The sequence below is a fragment of the Pseudochaenichthys georgianus genome, chromosome 5, assembly GCF_902827115.2.
Source record: "Pseudochaenichthys georgianus chromosome 5, fPseGeo1.2, whole genome shotgun sequence".
Taxonomy (NCBI): Eukaryota; Metazoa; Chordata; class Actinopteri; order Perciformes; family Channichthyidae; genus Pseudochaenichthys; species Pseudochaenichthys georgianus.
The window spans coordinates 396,423-418,261 of NC_047507.1; the positions used below are offsets into that span (position 1 = coordinate 396,423).

At 37.8% G+C, this 21,839-nt stretch overlaps 1 protein-coding gene across 1 annotated transcript in view; it reads right to left on the reverse strand.

Annotated features, from left to right (window-relative positions):
* The window catches only part of osgn1 (oxidative stress induced growth inhibitor 1), a 30,431-nt gene extending 25,965 nt beyond the window's left edge, over positions 1 to 4,466 (reverse strand). The window contains exon 1 of the mRNA XM_034084195.1: positions 4,290 to 4,466. The gene's annotated coding sequence lies outside the window, so the exon portion shown is untranslated. The remainder of the gene's footprint in view (positions 1 to 4,289) is intronic.
* Between the last annotated feature and the right edge of the window lie 17,373 nt (positions 4,467 to 21,839).

Sequence of the window (21,839 nt, forward strand, 5' to 3'; positions counted from 1 at the left end):
GTGACTCAGTTTAACCACACATAGGACAGGTCACACACACATATATAAGACAGGTAACACACACACACACACACACACACACACACACACACACACACACACACACACATAAGACAGGTAACACACACACACACACACTCACACACTAACACACATATGACAGGTAGCATTCATTAGCACAGGACATGTTACATACACGGGAAAATAACAGGTAACACACACACACACACACACACACACACACACACACACACACACACACACACACACACACACACATACATAAGACAGGTAACACACACACACACACACATACATACATAAGACAGGTAACACACACACACACACACACACACACACACACACACACACACACACACACACACACACACACACATACATACATACATACATAAGACAGGTAACACACACACACACACACACACACACACACATACATAAGACAGGTAACACACACACACACACACATACATACATAAGACAGGTAACACACACACACACACACACACACACACACACACACACACACACACACCACACACACACACACACACATGCATAAGACAGGTAACACACACACACACACACACACATACATACATACATACATAAGACAGGTAACACACACACACACACACACACACACACACACACACACACACACACACACACATACATAAGACAGGTAACACACACACACACACACACACACACACACACACACACACACATACATAAGACAGGTAACACACACACACACACACACACACACACATACATAAGACAGGTAACACACACACACACACACACACACACACACACACACACACACACACATAAGACAGGTAACACACACATACATAAGACAGGTAACACACACACACATACATAAGACAGGTAACACACACACACACACACACATACACTGAACAAAAATATAAACGCAACACTTTTGTTTTTGCTCCCATTTTTTAGGGGTAGGGTTAGGGTAATGTTGTGAATCGAGTGGCCCATGGTGGTGGTGGGGTTATGGTATGGGCAGGCGTACGTTATGGACGACGAAAACAGGCCACTCGATTCACAACATTACCCTACCCCTCACACCAGATACTGACTGGTTTTCGGACCCCCCCCAGACCCCCCCAATAAAGCAAAACTGCACGTTTCAGAGTGGCCTTTTATTGTGGCCAGCCTAAGGCACACCTGTGCAATAATCATGCTGTCTAATCAGCATCTTGATATGCCACACCTGTGAGGTGGGATGGATTATCTCGGCAAAGGAGAAGTGCTCACGATCACAGATTCTTTCAGATTTGAGAGAAATGGTTATTTTGTGTTTATAGAAAATGTTTTAGATCTTTGAGTTCATCTCATGAAAAATGGGAGCAAAAACAAAAGTGTTGCGTTTATATTTTTGTTCAGTGTAAGACAGGTAACACACACACACGACAGGTAAAACATACACACACACACACACACACACACACACACACACACACACACAAGACAGGTAACACACATATAAGACAGGTAACACACACACATATATAAGACAGGTAACACACACACACGACAGGTAACACACACACACGGATTATTTCCAAGAACTGTATGATCACATTTTTAGAAAACAGAGGATCTAAAGTAACTATGCATCACCTATGTAGCTGAACTCCTCCAGCGCTACACCCCAGGCAGAGCTTTAAGGTCTGCTGACCAGCTGCTGCTGGTAGTGCCCAAGACCAGGCTCAAACCCCGAGGGCACCGAGCCTTCGCAGCAGCGGGCCCCGGGCTCTGGATCACTCTGCCTCTCCACGTGAGGTCGGCCCAGACCCTAGGGGTTAAATCAACACTTCTTCTCCCTGGCCTTCTAGTCAGAGCGGAGCGCGACCCATGACATTTCCTTGTGTTTGATTTTATATTTGCTGTTGTAATTTATTGTCTTCTGTTTGTGATTGTCGTAATGTGTTATTTATTATTTGAATGTACAGCACTTTGGCTCGACCAAAAATCGTTTTTAAAATGTGCTATATAAATAAAACCTGATTTGATTTGTGGAGGAACCCATACATTAGCTCAAGTAGAGCCCTTTAACAAAGACAGCCTTTTAAGGTACTAGCACTTAAATAAGGAAGTTCGATTACTTAATTAAAGGACATTCAATTATACATAAATTGCATTAAAAAGCAATCATGAGGATTTGTAACTTCCCTTCTATATGATTGTATGACGTTTTCTTAATAAACCAAAGGACTAGTAATCAATAACGCAAGTAATCGTTATAAACTACGTATCATGATCTCTTTGTGTTGACACTAGCACTTACATATGTGGTTGTATTATACTGAGTGCATTACTTCCTCATTACCTCTAACCCTTCAAGCATCTTCACATATCAGGTTGTGTGGGATTTGGAATAAAAGTAGACTGAAGAAATGTAAAGGTTGCTTTGTGTCTGAACAGGATTGACTTGAAATGCTTTTATAAACACACCCAGTGTCCAAAAGACAAGTATTTGCACCATCAAAAATATACAATCTGGAAGTACCAAAACTCCCCTTTTCATAATAATAAGCGTTATATTACAGAGTTATAATTATTGATGCGTTATTGTGTTCATCACTTTGATCACCCACTGTCCAACAATGGTATTCAGACGCTCATCAAAAGCCAACCTCCTATCCATCCCCACCCGCACCAATCACCGGAGCTGGGGGGACAGAGCCTCTCCGTCGCTGCCCCCTCCCTCTGGAACTCACTCCCCCAACCCATCAGGGACGGCACTGACCTCACCTCCTTCAACACACTCACCTCTTCAATCTGGCTTTTAATGTGTGATTGTTTTTGTATTATTTGAATTGAACTTTAACTATATATTTATTTGTTGTTCCTTTATTTTATTTTATCTTCACTATATCTGTAAAGCGTCTTTGAGCACCTGTAAAAGCGCTAACAAATTAAATCTATTATTATTATTATTATTATTAATGCACTCTATAAAAATGGTGTGTTGGAGGAGGGGCTCTGTGAGGAAGTGGCAGATTTTTTCTGGCTGTGTATTTTCAAATTCTAGCGCACTCGAGCTGGTTTCTCCAAAATTACATACCCCACCTTTAAGATTTGAAATACAAGACTTTGGCTTCAGAGTATTTATCGCACCACTGGTGATTGTACTGGAGCATGTACTGGAGTCATAGTTCACTAATACAGTAGTAATACCACATGATACAAATGTACAGGATAAAGTACATTCAAAATCCTACTTAACTACTGAGAAGTACATTATGCAAAAAAGGGCTTCTTTGATGGTGTTTTTTTTATATTTAGTGGAGCAATTTTTCAAAGTATTTCTACACAGTGATATTAATGTCACCCCACTGTATAAGGTAGGACTGTCATTGGTCAATGGTCACACACACGTAGTATCGTAGTATCTTGAAGTCAATGAATTATTGACATTGTACATACATTGTAATACAAAGCATTCATGAGGATTTGTAACTTCTCTTTTTATATGATATTTTACTTTGTAGAAACTATTAACTCAAATAATTACATAATTACAATTTTTTTTTTTAAACGGACTAATAACCAGATAAATCCAAGTCAAATAACACTCATTTGAGTTGGAATAAAATATTAAATAAATAAATATAAAACATATATAAGACATACAAAATAATAATTGTATGACTCTATTCTGAATTATGCAAAAAGGCACCACTTTAAATCATAATTTTGTTTTAAATCAGTCATTTTGCATGAAAAAAAGCGTCAAAAAACAGACTTGTGATCCAAGTCAAATAACACTAATTTGATTTTGAATTAATACAAGACATGACAAATAATAATTATATGTAAGTGTAATGGATAATAAACTAGTCTGAATCTGAATAATGCAAAAACACCACTTTATATCGTTTTTTTTTTTTTAAATCAGTTATTTTGCATGAAAAAAAAAGGAAAAAAACGGATTTATAACCAAATAAATCCAAGTGGGCCGAGAGCAATGGACCATTTAGTCGACTAACCGACAGAGGGGCATTATGAGTGAAGTTGATAGATATACAGCCTGAGTGTGCGGGAGCCCACCCGCCCACCCTGCTCTGAACTGAATGACTCACATCGTGTCAGAGTGAGCTGAGGACACAGGAACCCCTCACCATTAACACACATTTTCCATATAAACAAAGCTAATAACACACCAGCGACCCTTTAGTAACACACTTCCTGCAGCTTAATATCAGCTCAAGATGAAGGTTACTCACAGATAACGATGTGTCCTCCTCCAGCTCTCAGAAGGTCTTTCAAGAAGGAGGTCTAGTTTTGTGTCTATTCTTCTGCTCACTCTCTCATTTCACGTAGCTTTTGTTCCCCTCGCTTTACTGGGTGTTTTCCATTTAACATGTGCGACCCAAACCGTGCTGCTGCCGCTCAGAGCTGCACACACACAGATTATATACCGCTACATTAACGTTACGTGAGTCCGGCCCGCCGACCAATCAGCGACGAGCTCTTGGCTTCGCCCCGCCCACCGACGCGAAGTCGTCAGACAAACATAGATCGCCTAATGTTCACAGGATGGACGTTTTTCCTTTTTTTGCAGTGGTGTTAGATTCTCTTTTTTTTACCAAGCTTTATTTCAGTCTATTGGTCACAATGACTCGGCAATTTGATGCAACACAAACACTTAACCTATCAATATAAACCCATAAATACCAATATGTTTATTATATAATCTATTAAAACTGCAATTTGATGCAACTCAAACCCTTAAAGTATATCCTCCTAAAACCCATACATTCCAATATGTATATTATAGGCTATAATTTATTACAACTGTAATTTATATAATATCCTTTATATACATTGTGTATATAGACTCTGCTTGCACTATTTCTATTTTATTTGTATCTACGTGCACATCTCAAAACATTCTCTTGCACTATTTGATCTGTTTTATGTCCTATATTCATGTTGCTCTGTTGGAGGAGCCTGAGACTTCAGTCTTTCATTGCCATATCTACACTGTACTGTAGCTGCTGTGCACGTGATGATAAAGCCTTGAAACTTGAAACATATGTTGCTGTAGTTCAAGATTCAATTAAAAGGTTTTAATGTCATGTTTTAAAGCTACAGTGTAGAAACCTGGTTAAATAAAGGATATATATAGAAATGGCAATGACATTCGTATGCAATGTTATTTAATAAAATACAAAAATACAAATAAAAAATAGTGCAATAAGTCTATATACATGTTAATATAATATGTTTTACAATGATATAATTTAGCAGTTTAACAGTTAGATTAAATGATATGTATGTTCTACTGTAGATATGGATATATTTGCTGTTTATGTTTTAATTACCTCCAGAATTGTTATATTGTTTATATTTGATCTAATATTTATAATATATATAATATATTTTTACTTTACATTTTTAGTTGTTAATTCTCTTTTCCACTTTTAAAATATTTTTTATTTTATGTCTGAACACACTGATGCTTCTTCTGTAACAAAATATGTTTTATTTTGGATCAATATAGTATCTATCTATCTATCTATCTATCTATCCATCTATCCATCTATCTATCTATCCATCTATCCATCTATCTATCTCTATCTATCTATCTATAATAATAATAATAATAATAATAATAATAATAATAATAATAATAATAATAATAATAATAATAATAATAATAATAATAATAATAATAATAATAATAATAATAATAATAATAATAATAATAATAATAATAATAATAATAATATAATAATAATAATAGCTTGGATTTCTATAGCGCCTTTCAAGGGACCCAAGGGCGCTTTACAAGTAATAGGGCAAACACAAACATAACAAAACAAAAGTCAGACGGACAAAACAACAGATCGATTAGGGGCCGAAAGCCTTGATGAACAGATGGGACTTGAGGGTCCTTTGAAGGCGTCCAGTGTGGGGATGTTGCGAATCTCCGCAGGGAGAGCGTTCCAGAGGGTGGGGGCTGCCACGCTGAAGGCTCTGTCCCCGAAGGTTCTCAGTTTGGTGCGGGGGGTGGTGAGCAGGCCAGAGTCTGAGGACCGCAGGTTCCGGGGTGGGGCATGTGGGTGAAGGATGTCCGATAGGTACTGGGGGCAAGTTATGGAGGGACTTGTAGATATGGAGGAGGACTTTGTAGGATATGCGGGACTATCCATCTATCTATCCATCTATCTATATATATATATATATATATATCCGTCCATCCATCTATATATATATATATATCTACCTATCTATCTATCTAACTAACTAACTAACTATCTATCTATCTATCTATCTATCTATCTATCTATCTATCTATCTATCTATCTAACTATCTATCTATCTATCTATTATGTTTCCACCTTTTTCCACCTTGTAAATAGTTTAATACCTGAACACATGACTGCTATAACAAACGATTTGCCCAATTTGGGAACAATAACGTGTCCAGTTTTTTAATGTTAAATAACATCCTGGTCTTCCTTATGATTTATTACATAAAGAACAACAGAAATACTTTTTTTCAAATAGCAGGTATTTCAGCAAACACCAAACATTAGAAAAAACCCACAGAGGACAGAATTAAAATATAATACAACCAATACATTCACAGGTTATTCAGATATAAAGGTAGGCAATGCGAATTATTGCATTATAAGCATTTCAGAATATTAAGTTTGTTTAATATTTTATCATATATTGTATTTTTCCAGTTTTTTTATCTACACTTTGGCTTTTTTGTTTCTCACCTTCCTTAATAAACAAAATAATTAAATGTTCAAGACAACAAAGAAGTAACAGGAAGAAGTTAAACAAATGTCCAGAGTTGTGTTGTTGTTTTTTTGTTCAGTTATGCAACTCTTTAACATTAATTCAGAACAAACACCATTTCCGTTTTTTTAGTTGTGGTTCCTGTAATTTAAAACAGAGTGGGAGGTCTTTCTTCTCCCCCTACTCAGTCAAAACAGCAGAGTCTTGTATAATAATGGTTGGGTAAACTTGCCAACGGTATATTTGGTCACTTTTGTCTTGATTGGATAACCTTGACAACCATGTAGGGATTGACATAACATCTGGTGACCTCTTGAGTCTCAATGGCTCTGATTTCTTGCTTTTGCCACCATGATGCAACAGCGCTGAAGCTTTCCTCATCCCTCACGTCTTTTATTGGATTGAATCACTTAGGCAAAACATAGGCTCAGGCCGATTACAACATCGTGCATTTTGAAGGTTTTTGTTCATAACATGTGTCTTCAAAGTGTGACATGGTGATGACACACCTGTTAATTGTAACGCTTTGTTATTGATGTATGATAAAACGTTAATTAGTCGCTTTCACACCGGAGTAACTTTCCCAGGAATAGTTCCGATAGTTCTTGGGATTTTGCGTTCACACCAAAAATATCTGGAACTAGAATTTACCCCCTTTTTAGTCCCTGCTAGAGAGGTGGTACTTTCCTGAGAGAAAAAAGGCTCCCAGGAAAGGCTTCAGTAGAAGCTATATATATATATGTTAGTAATTTAGTTTTTGGGAGAAGGGGTGTGATTAAATAAGTGTAAACTTCTTCCCCCCCGTTTTTTGGATCTGTAATTAAGTAGATCATTTGTTTATATAGTCAGTAATATTGTTGTTTATCAATTTAACACTGCTTCAGTTTGTACAGTAGTTCTCACGTTTCATTTCATTATTAATATTATTTTTTGTATTATTGTTTTACACATTCGAAATAAATCAAATCAAATGGACCAACCATCGATAGATCGGCCAGTGTGGATATAAATATGAATGTATCCTCAGCATGAAACAATGGGACCTCTATGGAAAGCATCAGCAGTCTGTTTCAGGGAGGCGTATGGGCCTCTGGGAAAATTAAAAAGAGAAAATATGTAGAGCTGAACATTTGATATGCAAATAGATTTAGGCATGCGGAAAAACCTGAACACGGCAAAAATGTAAAATCTTGCCAAGTATATTTGTCTAATTTCTAGTCAGAGTATGTTGTTACACTTGATATAAGACTTGATAACTTAAAGGTCACCATCATGCTATTTTAAGGCATATATTATAAGTGATATATACAAATATATATGTGTTTTGCTCAAAATACCAAACAGATCATGCATTTTAGAAATCCCTCATATGCCTCTATTTCAGCCCTGTGATTTTGGGTCCTTAGCTTGAAAAAAATAAAAGAGGAGGCAGAGCTAATGCCTGATCAGAATTTTACCGGAGATAAAGTTAAATTCTGCTTTGATAAAATGCCATCATGTTCTAAACCACATCAAGGATTATTTCTGAAACAGTATGGAGCTCAAAAGCTTTTTCTCTTGCGGGTTTATCACAAGATGAGTTCCTTTTTTTATTTCCTGCTTTTTAAACACATGCTCTCTCCAGTACAGGTTAGCTCTGAGTGTTAGCGAGGCTTGCTAATGTAAACAAAAACCATATTACGTCCAAAACACGTCAGGCATTGTTTCTGATAGCAACTCTCTGTGGGTCCACCATCCGAAATTACATCATATCGGCAGCAAATCTGTATCCGCTCGTTGTACCCCCATTTTTAGAGATTTGGGTACGGAGGAAAAGAGAAAGGGTTTTATTTTCTGACGCTGCGTGAGTTCCCCGACGCACCGGGGACATATTTATGTATATGAAAGACATCACAAAGTGCATTTTGCATGATAGGTCCCCTTTAAGTCTTGTTTTTAGACAAGGCATATTTTTAAGTCAAAGTTTCTTAAAAACATATTTATTTCTAGGAAAATCTCCAACTAACATCAGAAAACAGAAAATGTCTAAGCATTTCTGGCTTTTTTTGCTACAAATTCCCTAATTCTGGTCAAGTATTACGACGTTGTCAGGTGGTGTGAGGAATCCTATCTACAACTGAACATAAGACATGATCATTGATTTTAGAAGACATCCTCACATACATGAAGTCTTAACAATCCAGAATCAGAAAGTAGAATTTTTCAATGATTTCATTGCAGCTGGCTTCATAATAATTACATTTATTTATCACGGGGGAGGTCTCAAGTCAAGCTGGAGGTTTTCCCTTGAGCGAGGGCAGATCACGTACCAATCACGGCCCTCGCGTTTCAAACTGACTGAAATGAAGCGCTACATCTGTATAATAAATGCTGGCTTCTTATTGACAACTGTATAGTGTTATTTTTATTAAATAATGGAACAAAAGATGGATACTTTTATTTGTACAGTGCTGTGTTCATCAGAGCAACCGCATTAGCAGCTGGTCCTGGTATGTCGCCAATATGGTGGTCTTTCAGTGTCCAGTGTTCCACACTCAACCTTTTTTTGCCATACTTTGCATTGGGGTGCACTTATGTACTCAAAACAGCAAATGTAAGAGTACACAATTTGAGACCAAGCAAATGTCTTGTCAGTAAAGGAGAGAATCAGTCAGTGGGCATTCAGAAACTTAAGATGCTGAAGAGGGTGCTCCTGCAAAGGATTGCCCAGAACTCAAAACCATGCAGCTGCAGAAGTTGCAGGTAATGCTGGCGTCATGACATCACCTCTCATTGCTGTTCTTCTGTAGCTTCTGTAGCAACATGCTAACAAAGAGCAGACTGGATATTCTGTTCCAGAAATGAAGAAACGTCATTTAAAATACAAAATGACCTAACCTAACAGTTTGTTGTGTGGTTCACTCCACATGTCTTGGTAATGGTGATCGGTTTTTTCCCCATGAGCCCTAGACCAGAAATGTCGTATGAGTAGCCATTCTACCTCTGCCCTTTATAACAACTTTATTTGCCGAATTGTCAGATGTTGTGATTCCCGCTTTCTGTTCCCAAGTGTCCCAACAATTGTTTCATTCAGCTTTAACCATAATTGAATACAAACCAAAGAGAGGGGAGGGGTCTCTTACGGCATGAAAACTGGCAGCAAACTTGATCTAGAGAAACACTGTCTTTTAAAAACAGTTACATTCGGGTCAAACCCTTTTCCCTTCATTTATTAACAGAACTATGCGTCTTTTCCAGCAACTCCCTGCTGCACCCTGATCCTGGGAGCTTTGCCACAGAGCAGTTTTGAATCTCTTATTCTTGATGAGAAAGGTTCAAGGGGCATTGATTAATCACTGCAAATGCACGGGAAACCATAATTATTTTGATTTTCCGTTAAGAGGCTCTTAAAAACTCATTGCGAATGAAGTGATCGAACGCCATCCCCCACAAGTCTTAAAATAACATGGCAGGATATCCATCAAACATCAGGCCTGTGACTGCTGCTGCCATAGTTTGATGTCAGGAATGTGGAGATTCAATTAGAAGATCATATCAGGCTTTCCACATCAAAGGAAACTCTAATAATCCATTCTGTATGAGGCTGCTTTATTATTTAAAACCAAAGTAAATGCTTTCACTCTTAAATGTGAGAATAATCAAATAGCACAAGGAGATATTTAGCTTATTAAATGTAATGCACATCAAAAAGGACATTTTATTTATCCCCAATCCCCAAAGCGGGAATTTCACAATAATAACAGGAGTTCTCATTCATAACATTCGTTTCGATGTCTCACTATGGGATGCGCCTCCCCGCGTATGCATCAGAAGCATCATTCTCATTACGCCAATCCTGATTGGCTGGTGATCTTGACGACTACGTCAGGGAATCCCATGGGAGACTGCCTGCAGGCGCCAGTCTCAGGACACCTCCACTCTGAGGACACCTCCACTCTCAGGACAGAAAGCTGTGCACGCTAAGAATTACAAAATAAAATCTCCACTATCAGTACAGCACCACTCTCCAAACAGGAAATGCATGCAAATACAAAATAAAATCGTACTGACACTTATTATATACATTACAGCGGCGGCTCCAGGGTATGGCTGGGGTAGGCTTCAGCCATACCAAGAAATGGCTTAGCCCCACCATAAAAAATGATGTTAAAGTAAGCAAAAAGAAGTCCACCAACTCGCGCGGAGTAAATTGCAAAGAAAGCAGTTAGTAAGATTGATTTCAGTAGCCACTTGTCTGGAAATACCGAAGACTAGAAACTGTTTTGAAAACTTTTGTCACGTAGTGATCGTCTTCTCAATAAAACATCTTTGCTAATGTCTTCTGGCCAATCAGAATCAAGATAACGGCGTATATCATACAAATATCTCGGAACAATTATTGACTCAAAATTGAGCTCTGATCCAAACTGTGAAGCTGTGTGCAAAAGGGAGCACCAGCGTTTGTACTGTCTTAGGAAACTGTCCTATTTTAACATTGATAAAACCATGATGATCATGTTTTATCGTGCTTTTATCGAGTCAATTCTGTCTTTTTCACTAATGTCATGGTTTGGTAACCTGACTTTAAAGAGCAGAAACTCTCTGAGTCAGATCGCAAAGCGGTCCAGCAGACTGATTGGTGAGCCACAGCTAAACCTGGAGACCCTCCTCAGGCAGTTACAGCGGTTATCCAGCTCCATATGACTCCCACTAGGCTTTCAACGATTACGAAAACAACGTAATCAAAATAAAACGATTATTTTTTTATTATTATTATTACTTTGTTTTCCTTTTTTTTCAAAATATTTTATTTTTTTTGGTTTTTCAGTTGAATTTAAAGTTCAGGATAATCAACTGTTAAAAACATACTGTTCACATTTTTTTTCTCCAGTAAATTGATGTTTTCAAAGTAAATGGATAATCGTTTTTAATAATCGTGATATCAATTATTGACCCAAATAATCGAGATTATGATTTTTGCCATAATCGAGCAGCCCTAACTCCCACCCTCTGCACTCGGAAGCTTCTTCCTTCGGGCCGGAGGTTACTTGTCCCAAGGAGTAGAACGAAGCGGTATAAAAACAGTTTTATCCCAGCAGCTATTGCACAAATTAACACATAGATAGATAGATATATTCAACTTATTGTCATTACGTAGTACAGGTACTATGTAACGAAACGGTTTCTCTGCATTTGACCCATCCTAGTGTTAGGAGCAGTGGGCTGCCATTATGTATAGCGCCCGGGGAGCCGTGTAGGGAACGGTGTCCTAGCACTTGGTCTTTCCGGGACTTGAACTGGTGACCTTGAACTGGTGACCTTCCAGTTGCCAAGCCAAGTCCCTATGGACTTCGCCACCACCGCCCATCATAATAGGAGCGTCACACAGATGCTTATTTATTTATTTAATTATGAATTTTGAATGTCCGTGTTTGTACTAGTGTTTTTCTTCTTTTAAATGTTTTTGAAATATTTTGAGATTTGACGGAGCAGGGTGTACTTGTACTTTTTATTAGTCCTTTTATTAGAGATGTGTCTTTTGTCTGTGTTTGTTTTTACTGTCAGGATGGATCCCTTGTCTTTTTCTCTGCAAACAGAATCTACCTACGGGTACAAATAAAGAACCTGAACCTGAAATATAGTTCAAAATAAGTTATCCCTGCTAAATACAAGATCTCATTTATCTAATCATCCCATCTTTACTTCAAGAAATCTTACCAAGCCATTTTGTACTTGTTCTATTGGCAGTTTTGTTCACTTATTAAAAGCGAAAACGCCTTGTTTTTATTATATATTTACTTGTTTTTGGAGCAGCATTTTTTCCAGTGTATGACAGAAGACATTTAATCGAGTGCTAATGGCGTGTTGCTGTCACACAACCACCATCAACTTGTTTGAGGATAATTATCTCTGATCCTTGGTGTAAAACAGCTGTCTCTCACATATAGTTTACTCTTATTTCTGTACCTCTTGGAGAAGTCCCAAGCAACAGCCGACCAAAGGTCATCGACAACTGATTGATTCATTATGATTAATATATGTTCACTGGAAAGAATGCTGCTCCAAAAACAAATTAAACAATAATGAAAACAAGCTCTTTTCACTTGAAATAAGTACGACAATCTGCCAATAGAACAAATGAACATTAGCTTGGTAAGATTTCTTGAAATAAGAAGGGATATTTAGATAAATCACATCTTGTACTTAGCTGGAAGAACTTATTTTGAACTATATTTTACCAGAATCAGAAAATGTTGTGTTAGAATATAAGCTGCAAATGCTCAAAAGTTTTCTGTTTTCTGATGTTAGTTGGTGATTTTCTAATAAATATGTAAAGAAATATGTGTTTCATTTGAGATACAACTCAAAATAAGATGTTTTGACTTAACAAGATGATGCATTGTCTAAAAACAAGACCTGATATCTCACTGCAGTGTTACTTCTGAAGTTATTACGTCTTATATCAGGTGGAGAGACATATTCTGACTAGATATTAGACGAATATACTTGGCCAGATTTTGAGTTTTTGTATTGTTCATCTACAACCATCTTTTTGAGGAAGTGTAAGAAGCGACCATCATGTTAAAGGTGTAATTCATCTGAGCTGGTATCTTTTTACTGACTTTTGTAGAAGCAGCTAATCATTGATTCACAATTTCTTAATATCCTAATCAGTCATCCTGCAGACCAAAAGAAAATGTATTTGAACCGAAGAAATCTTTGCATTCGCCAACCAATGTTATTTTTTTGTTCAGTACGTCTTTCATCAGGATTACAAGGTCTGATTTTCATGTAACTTGGTGGACGGGTGTGGCATGAGCCGAGGAAGTACACTTAACATGTTGGAGAGGATCTGAATAATGGGGGCTACACAAATAAACAAAGTGTTTTTCATGATAAAAAAAAAACTTGCTCATCTTACTGTATATGCTGAATTGGCCGAACAGGAAACCACTGGCCTAACAGCAATATCCTATATCCACTATATCCTGTGTTGGCCTAACTTGCTCATCTGTGTGCAATTTTGGGCTGAATGCCATGCATGAAAGGTGCTATATAAATTATTATCACTCTTTCACTCTGAGACTCATAAGGCAGTACTAGATTTAGGAATATTACCATGAATCTAGCTATTTATTTACCATATTTTATTGGAAAACATCTCTGAAACTCTGAAAAAGTCATATTTACCATAAAAGGCCAAATCGACCGATTGGTTGAGCATATTTTCAAAATAATAAGTACACCCTTGTTAAAACCTTTTTTGTGCATCAAGTTATCTAAATATGTTCAGTCAGTGCCCTGCCACTAAAATATGTCAAAAAGGATATGGTTACCTTACAAAAGTTGACCAAAAAGAATGATTTCTTCAGCAGTGATTTTTAGCATTGCCAACTTTCTAAGTTGAAGCTAGCTGAAGGGCTTTCTGTTCGAACCACAGTAACATCTATAGGTTGTTTTGTGCATAACATGTCAACCAAAGGGTAAAGCTGGCTGAATCAGATGGAGTTCAACTTTTTTTTTTTTTTTTTTTTTTCAACAAGATATACAGCCACAAAATGTGCTCTACCAAATGGTGGTCCTGGCAGTTAAAGGGTTAAACCTTTGTGGTGGATTCATTGGAGATGGTGACTTTCTGAAGAACCTTGAAACAATTATCTCATTGGTGTCAGTCCTAAAAGAAAGGTGTCAGGTTTCAGAAGTGAAGCGCTTCAACAGCTTGTGATGAACGCAGAGTCTAAAGAAGCCGTTTGGAAACCCAACGCTGTGACTCAGCCGGGAAGTAGTGGAGTACAAATACTTTGTTACTGTACTTAAGTACATTTTTCTGGTATCAGTACTTTACTCCACTACTTATTTTTCTGACGACTTTTTACTTCTACTTCTTACATGTTGAACACAAATACCTGAACTTTCTACTTCTTACATTTTGAACACAAATACCTGTACTTTCTACTTCTTACACTTTGAACACAAATACCTGTACTTTCTACTTCTTACACTTTGAACACAAATACCTGTACTTTCTACTTCTTACATGTTGAACCCAAATACCTGTACTTTCTACTTCTTACATGTTGAACTCAAATACCTGTACTTTCTACTTCTTACATGTTGAACCCAAATACCTGTACTTTCTACTTCTTACATGTTGAACCCAAATACCTGTACTTTCTACTTCTTACATGTTGAACTCAAATACCTGTACTTTCTACTTCTTACATGTTGAACCCAAATACCTGTACTTTCTACTTCTTACATGTTGAACACAAATACCTGTACTTTCTACTTCTTACATGTTGAACACAAATACCTGTACTTTCTACTTCTTACACTTTGAACACAAATACCTGTACTTTCTACTTCTTACATGTTGAACACAAATACCTGTACTTTCTACTTCTTACATGTTGAACTCAAATACCTGTACTTTCTACTTCTCTCATGTTGAACTCAAATACCTGTACTTTGTACTTCTCTCATTTCCCAAACAGCTGGTTCCTTTAGTCTGAATGTGTGTTGGTGCGTGATCATTATTCTTTAGAGTCACTGCGTGCCTATTGATTTGAACACGATCCGTGTATCCATCACTTCCTGGTCTTCTCTAAAGAAGAGGGACCAATGGAAACGTTGTCATGTTGCCGTTGTTCAGCATGGAAACATTCATTAGCTAACAATTACATTATTGTTCTATTGATATAAAGGGAGGTCAGGTACTCTTTAAAGCAGCTGCTAGCTATGGGTACTTTCTACTGAAGTACACTTCAAAACCTCTTTACTTTGACTTGAGTAAAGAAGTTTAGTCAGCACTTCTACTTTACCAGAGTATTTTAAACACGAGTATCTGTACTTCTACTCTAGTAAAGGAAGTGTGTACTCTACTAAAGCTTCCCTTTGTCTGTGGGATCTGCTTTCCTCAGCAGAGATCACAGACAGAAGATGAAAGATCAGCACCGGACAAAAGGCCTGTGAAGAGTTAAAGGTACACAAAACATTCCTTTTTACTTTTTCTAGGAACAGGACGGGACATTTGAAGAAAACTGAGAGTGGACGTCACACACTGAAAGGGGGAATTAAACTTGATTTCTGAAGAGTTGACGTGTCTGAAAAACGATGGTTGTTACCAAGTGGCTGAATAGGACTACAGAAGTCGTGGAGGCCGTTGTACGTCATTACGCCGAACACGTGAACACTCCTCTAAGTTTGTTTCTGTTCTGCTTGAAAGCAAATACCTGCCTCCTGCAAAGTGTTCAAACAAACGCTTCAACTCATTCAATTTAGAATCTGTATGTTTGAATATGGATCTGAAGTTGGCGTGACGTTGAAGTCGTGCTGCTGAACTCTAGTGTTCATTTCGTTGACTAAAACTATGACAAAATATGTTCGTCAACAACCTTTTTTTCCATGACGAAAACGAGACGATGACGAGACGGTACCGACGGCAGTAAACAATAACTGTAACGAAATCATCATGCAATAATTTGTAATTTGTAATTTGTAGCCTTTATTTAACCAGGTGAAGATCTCTTTTTCAAGGGTGACCTGCAGGACATTAGTTACACATGTAACATAAAAACAACAGAACAACAATAAGGATGACATACAACATAATGTACAGGGTACAGTTTACAAAACTCTATTTACAGTGACAGGTACCATGAGTATCAATATCGTTGACGAAAAGTGACGAGACGAAAATGTAGTTTACTAAATAAAAACTATGCCAAAATCTCTCTTTAGTTTCGTTGACGAAAAATGAGGAGACGAAATATTATCAAAGGTAACGTTACATCTCTGATAGTCAGTTTTTCTCCCAGCAGTTCCATTTCAGGTGCTGCGGCAGAGCAGCAGCTGTGCTGTGTGTCTGTGCTGCGCTCGGCGGTACATTTGAATTACACCGGGCAGCGGCACAATGTGAACTGTCAGGAAGACTCGGGTCTAACTCATGGTCTAACTAACCGTATTTAACAGAAAATGAAATGGCAACAACAGGGCTTGGGAGCAGTGGTCGCACTCGCGTTACCCGAATACCCCCCGTCAGCGCGAGTGAGTGATACATTGTGCACTCGACTTATAATAATGGATTATGACGGAAATGTTACGATCCTGTCCGTCAAAATTACTGACAACGAAAAAGTCTAAAGCTACCACTGATTGGGAGAAAGAAAGGATGTGATATTTGGGCCCATTTTCGCTACAATGAGGCGGAGAAAAAAAGCGAATGCATTGTTTCATCAGAAGGGAAGCAATGTGGCCAAAACACAGCTGGTAAAAACACCACCAACCTGACCAGATACTCTCTGCAAAGCTTCTTATTCATCCAACCTGTGTTTTTCATCAAATAAGGACAAGATATAATCTTATTGTGAAATACGTTTGACTAAAATGACAAATTATTGGTTTTGGCTAGACCAGTTAAAATGATCAGACTTTTAGTCGACTAAATCTTGACTAAAATAGTTACTGTTTTAGTCGACTAAAATAAGACTAAAATGCTCAGACTTTTAGTCGACTAAAACTTGACTAAATAAAAACAGGATGAAGGTGACTAAATATGACTAAAACTAAAAAGGAAATTTAACACAGGACTAAGACTAAAACTAAATAAAAAAATAGCTGACGAAATTAACACTACTGAACTCGGCTGTAGTTAGTTTATAGCATAACGTTAGCATTTAGCTTCTGGCCATTAGATTTATGATTATGAAATGATAAAAGTAGGGTAGACATGTGGAGATTATCCGGCTGAACAAAACGTGCATTTATCAATTATCAATCATTTTTCAATCTCTTAATGCCTTACTCAGCAGAACTCCACAAAGAATTTGCAAGGCAGACACATATACGTTAATTATTACTAGAAAGGAACCTGGAGAGCAGCAGGTTGTTTTTATCGAGCTTTTGATACACAGGGTTTTTGGGATTTGAGGCATTCATCAGGGCATGGTGTTGGTGTTTGTTGTTTTTTATACAAAGTACATGCAATAAATAAAACGTAGTTCAAAATATATACTTTCAACCGGCAACAGCTCGATGATCAGATTGGATGAAAACTTGAACAAATGCATTTTGATTGAGAGACAAGTGTTTCATCTGCGTAAAAAAGTGAAACTGATAAACAACTCGACAGCATTTATTCTCAGTGGTCGACAAGATGTCACTATAAAAATGTAGTTTAGGGTTATAAAGTAGGTCAGTGTCAACCAACGTACATCTAAATGACCATAAACATAGTCTACTTAGTTATATAAATTATATTTAATATTGTTTGCTGAATCATGTTGCGAGCGTTTCTAGATTGCAGGTTTGTGAAAAGGTACATTGACCTTTGTGGTGCCTAACACAAGTTGTGTGTGTGTGTGTGTGTGTGTGTGTGTGTGTGTGTGTGTGTGTGTGTGTGTGTGTGTGTGTGTGTGTGTGTGTGTGTGTGTGTGTGTGTGTGTGTGTGTGTGTGTGTGTGTGTGTGTGTGTGTGTGTGTGTGTGTGTGTGTGTGTGTGTGTGTGTGTGTGTGTGTGTGTGTGTGTGTGTGTGTGTGTGTGTGTGTGTGTGTGTGTGTGTGTGTGTGTGTAACTCTGGAAAACATGGATTTTTACCCTTGCAGACCATTTACATGCACTAAAAACTGTGGAAACCGAATGTAAATAAATACAAGTTAATCTTCTTCATCTATTATTTCTCTTTCTCAATGTATTTACTTACTGTTTTTGTGCTTCATACTGTTGTCACTGCATCATTCTGTTATACCTTATTTGTATCTATTGGCCTGTAATTAAAACAAGTGAAGTACACATATCTTTAAATAAATTAGGGGGCTATTTGGCCTACATATCGGCTGTTCATACATGTATTTCTGGCACCGTTGAATGCCATGTGGCCTCATTCTTATCGCCTTAATGTTGCACAGTCTGACACGCTGAGTTTCTAATAATCCAGAGCTTAGTTTTTAATAACTTGAAAGACTGTTTGGGTGCGGACTCAAGATCAAAACACATGTAAAAAGCTGCATTTACTCTGTGTACGTGTGGCCTTTAAAAACCTCTTGGGCTGAGTCCTTTACAGGTTAGTGAGTTCGTTTCAGACTTTAAAAACAAGTTATAAAAACATGACACAACACATGTTAAGATTTCTAATGATATGAGGGTTTTACATGAAAGAAAAATGTGATTTACATGAAGCTACAACACGCTCTTTATGAAACCTTTAATCCACAAATTAGCTTTTTAAAAAGAGCTGTTGGCAGAAAGGCTTTATCCCCGTACTGAAGAGGAGATGAATGTTAATCTTGTGTCTAAAGTGTGTGACATTCAGATCTGGAGTCAGGGTGTGTGTGTGTGTGTGTGTGTGTGTGTGTGTGTGTGTGTGTGTGTGTGTGTGTGTGTGTGTGTGTGTGTGTGTGTGTGTGTGTGTGTGTGTGTGTGTGTGTGTGTGTGTGTGTGTGTGTGTGTGTGTGTGTGTGTGTGTGTGTGTGTGTGTGTGTGTGTGTGTGTGTGTGTGTGTGTGTGTGTGTGTGTGTGTGTGTGTGTGTGTGTGTGTGTGTAACTCTGGAAAACATGGATTTTTACCCTTGCAGACCATTTACATGCACTAAAACTCATATACCACACTACAGGAGACGGAAAAAACACGAAAGCGTAGCAGGGCCGCTTTAAATAAATCCTATAATAAATAAACTGTTTTTTAACATTTATATTTTATTAAACATTTTCAAAAGACAAAAACACACGGACAAGGACATGGCTCACACACATCACAAGTAGGACAGGACATAACATGAAGGGTGGGGGGCAGGGGGATTACTGTGTCAGTTACATTTGATGTATGCATATGGCGTTGTATTTATACATGATTTGCTTCATAATATAGGTGTACTTCATTGTTTAATAGGTAAATAAATAGATAAATAGTCAAATAAATATATATATATGCACACATATGTACATATACACACACACATCTTTTCCTCTTATGATTAATTCACCTATTCATCCATTTCCCATTTAATGTATCTTCTTTCATTATTATTACCGTTATTTCTTCATAGCTCATTTCTCTTTATTTATATTTATTTATTAATATATATTATTATATTTATTGTTGGCAGCCGAGATGGTTTGAGTCCAGGAAAGCCCTTATCTTATCCCAAAGCCTGTTGTCTGGCTTAGCCAAATATAACAGGGAGAAAGCAGCTTCTTCCATACTTAAGATGGAAGTCCTCCAGCCATCTATTGAAATTGAAGCAGTTGGGCTTTCTGACTTTCCAGTTCATAAGAACGAGGCGTTTAGTTGAAAGGCATGCTAGGGCTATAAGCTTACTTGCAAATGTTGATGTTATGCCATTGAGCGGGGATCCCAGCAAGCATCTGGAGTTAAGAGTATCTCTATGTTCAGGATCTCAGCGAGAGTATCTCCAACTACGTCCCATAGAGATTTTACAATGAATAAACTCCAGAATATCAAGCTGTTAATGCACTTTAAGCTTAGTTTGAAGTCTTCCTGTGGTGTCACATGTCATTATGTGTTTGTAAGCCAACACCCAAATATCTCCCCAACGATGTCAGATAAAGTTTACATCTCAGATGAGACATTTTTGTTGTTGTCTGCTGATTCTTTGATTATGTAAGGGACATAGAGGAAGTTATGAATGAGGGTTTCATCACAGTCACACAATGACTAAGCAATAATGCATGCTTCACTTACAAGCAGGGCCGCCTTAATGCACGGGCTGACCTGGGCTGAAGCCCAGGGGCCTACGGAGATCGGAGCCAATAATAATTAAAAAAAAATGAAAATATTTTTTGATTTTTTATTTCGGGTGTTTTTAAATATTTTTAAATAAACAAAGTCTTGGATTTCAGAATATGAAACTTTTATTTCCAAAATCACACGATAAATACATTTTTGAAGCTTGTAAAGGCAAGCAGAGAGCTCTCCCTCGCCACTCTGCTCTTCCGCAGCGCCGCTCCCTCCGCTGAAATTATGAATGTAAGGCGTATAGTAATCATAGATAACACGGCAGGGTCCGTTACAGTTTGTTTTCATCTGATTTAAAATAAACAAAGTCTTGGATTTCAGAATATTAAACTTGTTTCGGCAAATTCAGATGATAAATACAACTTTGTAGCTTGTAACGCAACACACTCTCACTCCCTAAGCGTCCAATAGCGACGTTTGGTCAGTGTCCGTGGCGTCCAATTGTGACGCTCCTAGGCTCCTTCAGCGTCATAAAGGGACGCAAATAGCTTTCAACTGATTGCAATGTATTCCCATCTGCGTCGGGATTTGACGCTCATGGAAGCACGGCATTCGTTTATGTCGGCTGCCCTTAAAGGTAATGTGAGCGTCCATTCCCAGGAGTAAAGGATGGCAGAAGACACTACACTACCCAGAATCCCCAGCTATCGTTTGGACTACACCATGTGCTCTTGACAAACCCCGTGATAGTCCTCAAGCTCTGTGATTGGAGAGTGTGCTCCGAGGGTTAAGCCGATTCTCGAACAGCACTTGAAATGGGATGGAACCACGGCAGACTGTCCAAAACTGGATTTGAACGGGTCCACCGCGTCCCCCCTCCCCCACCCCGTCCCCAGAACTACACATGCTGGCTATTCTGTTTCGCAACATGTTCTCTATGGCACGTCTCTACTGGGAGTTGTAGTTTTAAAAGACGTTTTCGTATTTCCCATAATAAGAAGTTGCCAGTATTAAACTGTGTACATCCCTGGAGGTTTAGGGGACAGGAAACACTCACATTTAAAACATATAATTAATAAATGGGTGAAAATTGCTTGTGCCCATTATGGGCAGTATTAATATATATACCCACATGCCAGCTAAGGTCAGAAGAGCTTTATTTAACAGCTGGTCTTATGTGTGTGACCCCTGTGATAACATTACATTACATTAATTGATAAGCCTGAAACATGCACTTGTCAAGGTTCAGAGGCACATTTTGCAAATATGGCAGTAGCCATCGATCAGCTTAAGATAAGATATACTTTATTGATCCCAAGTTGGAACATTTGCGTTACATCAGCATGTG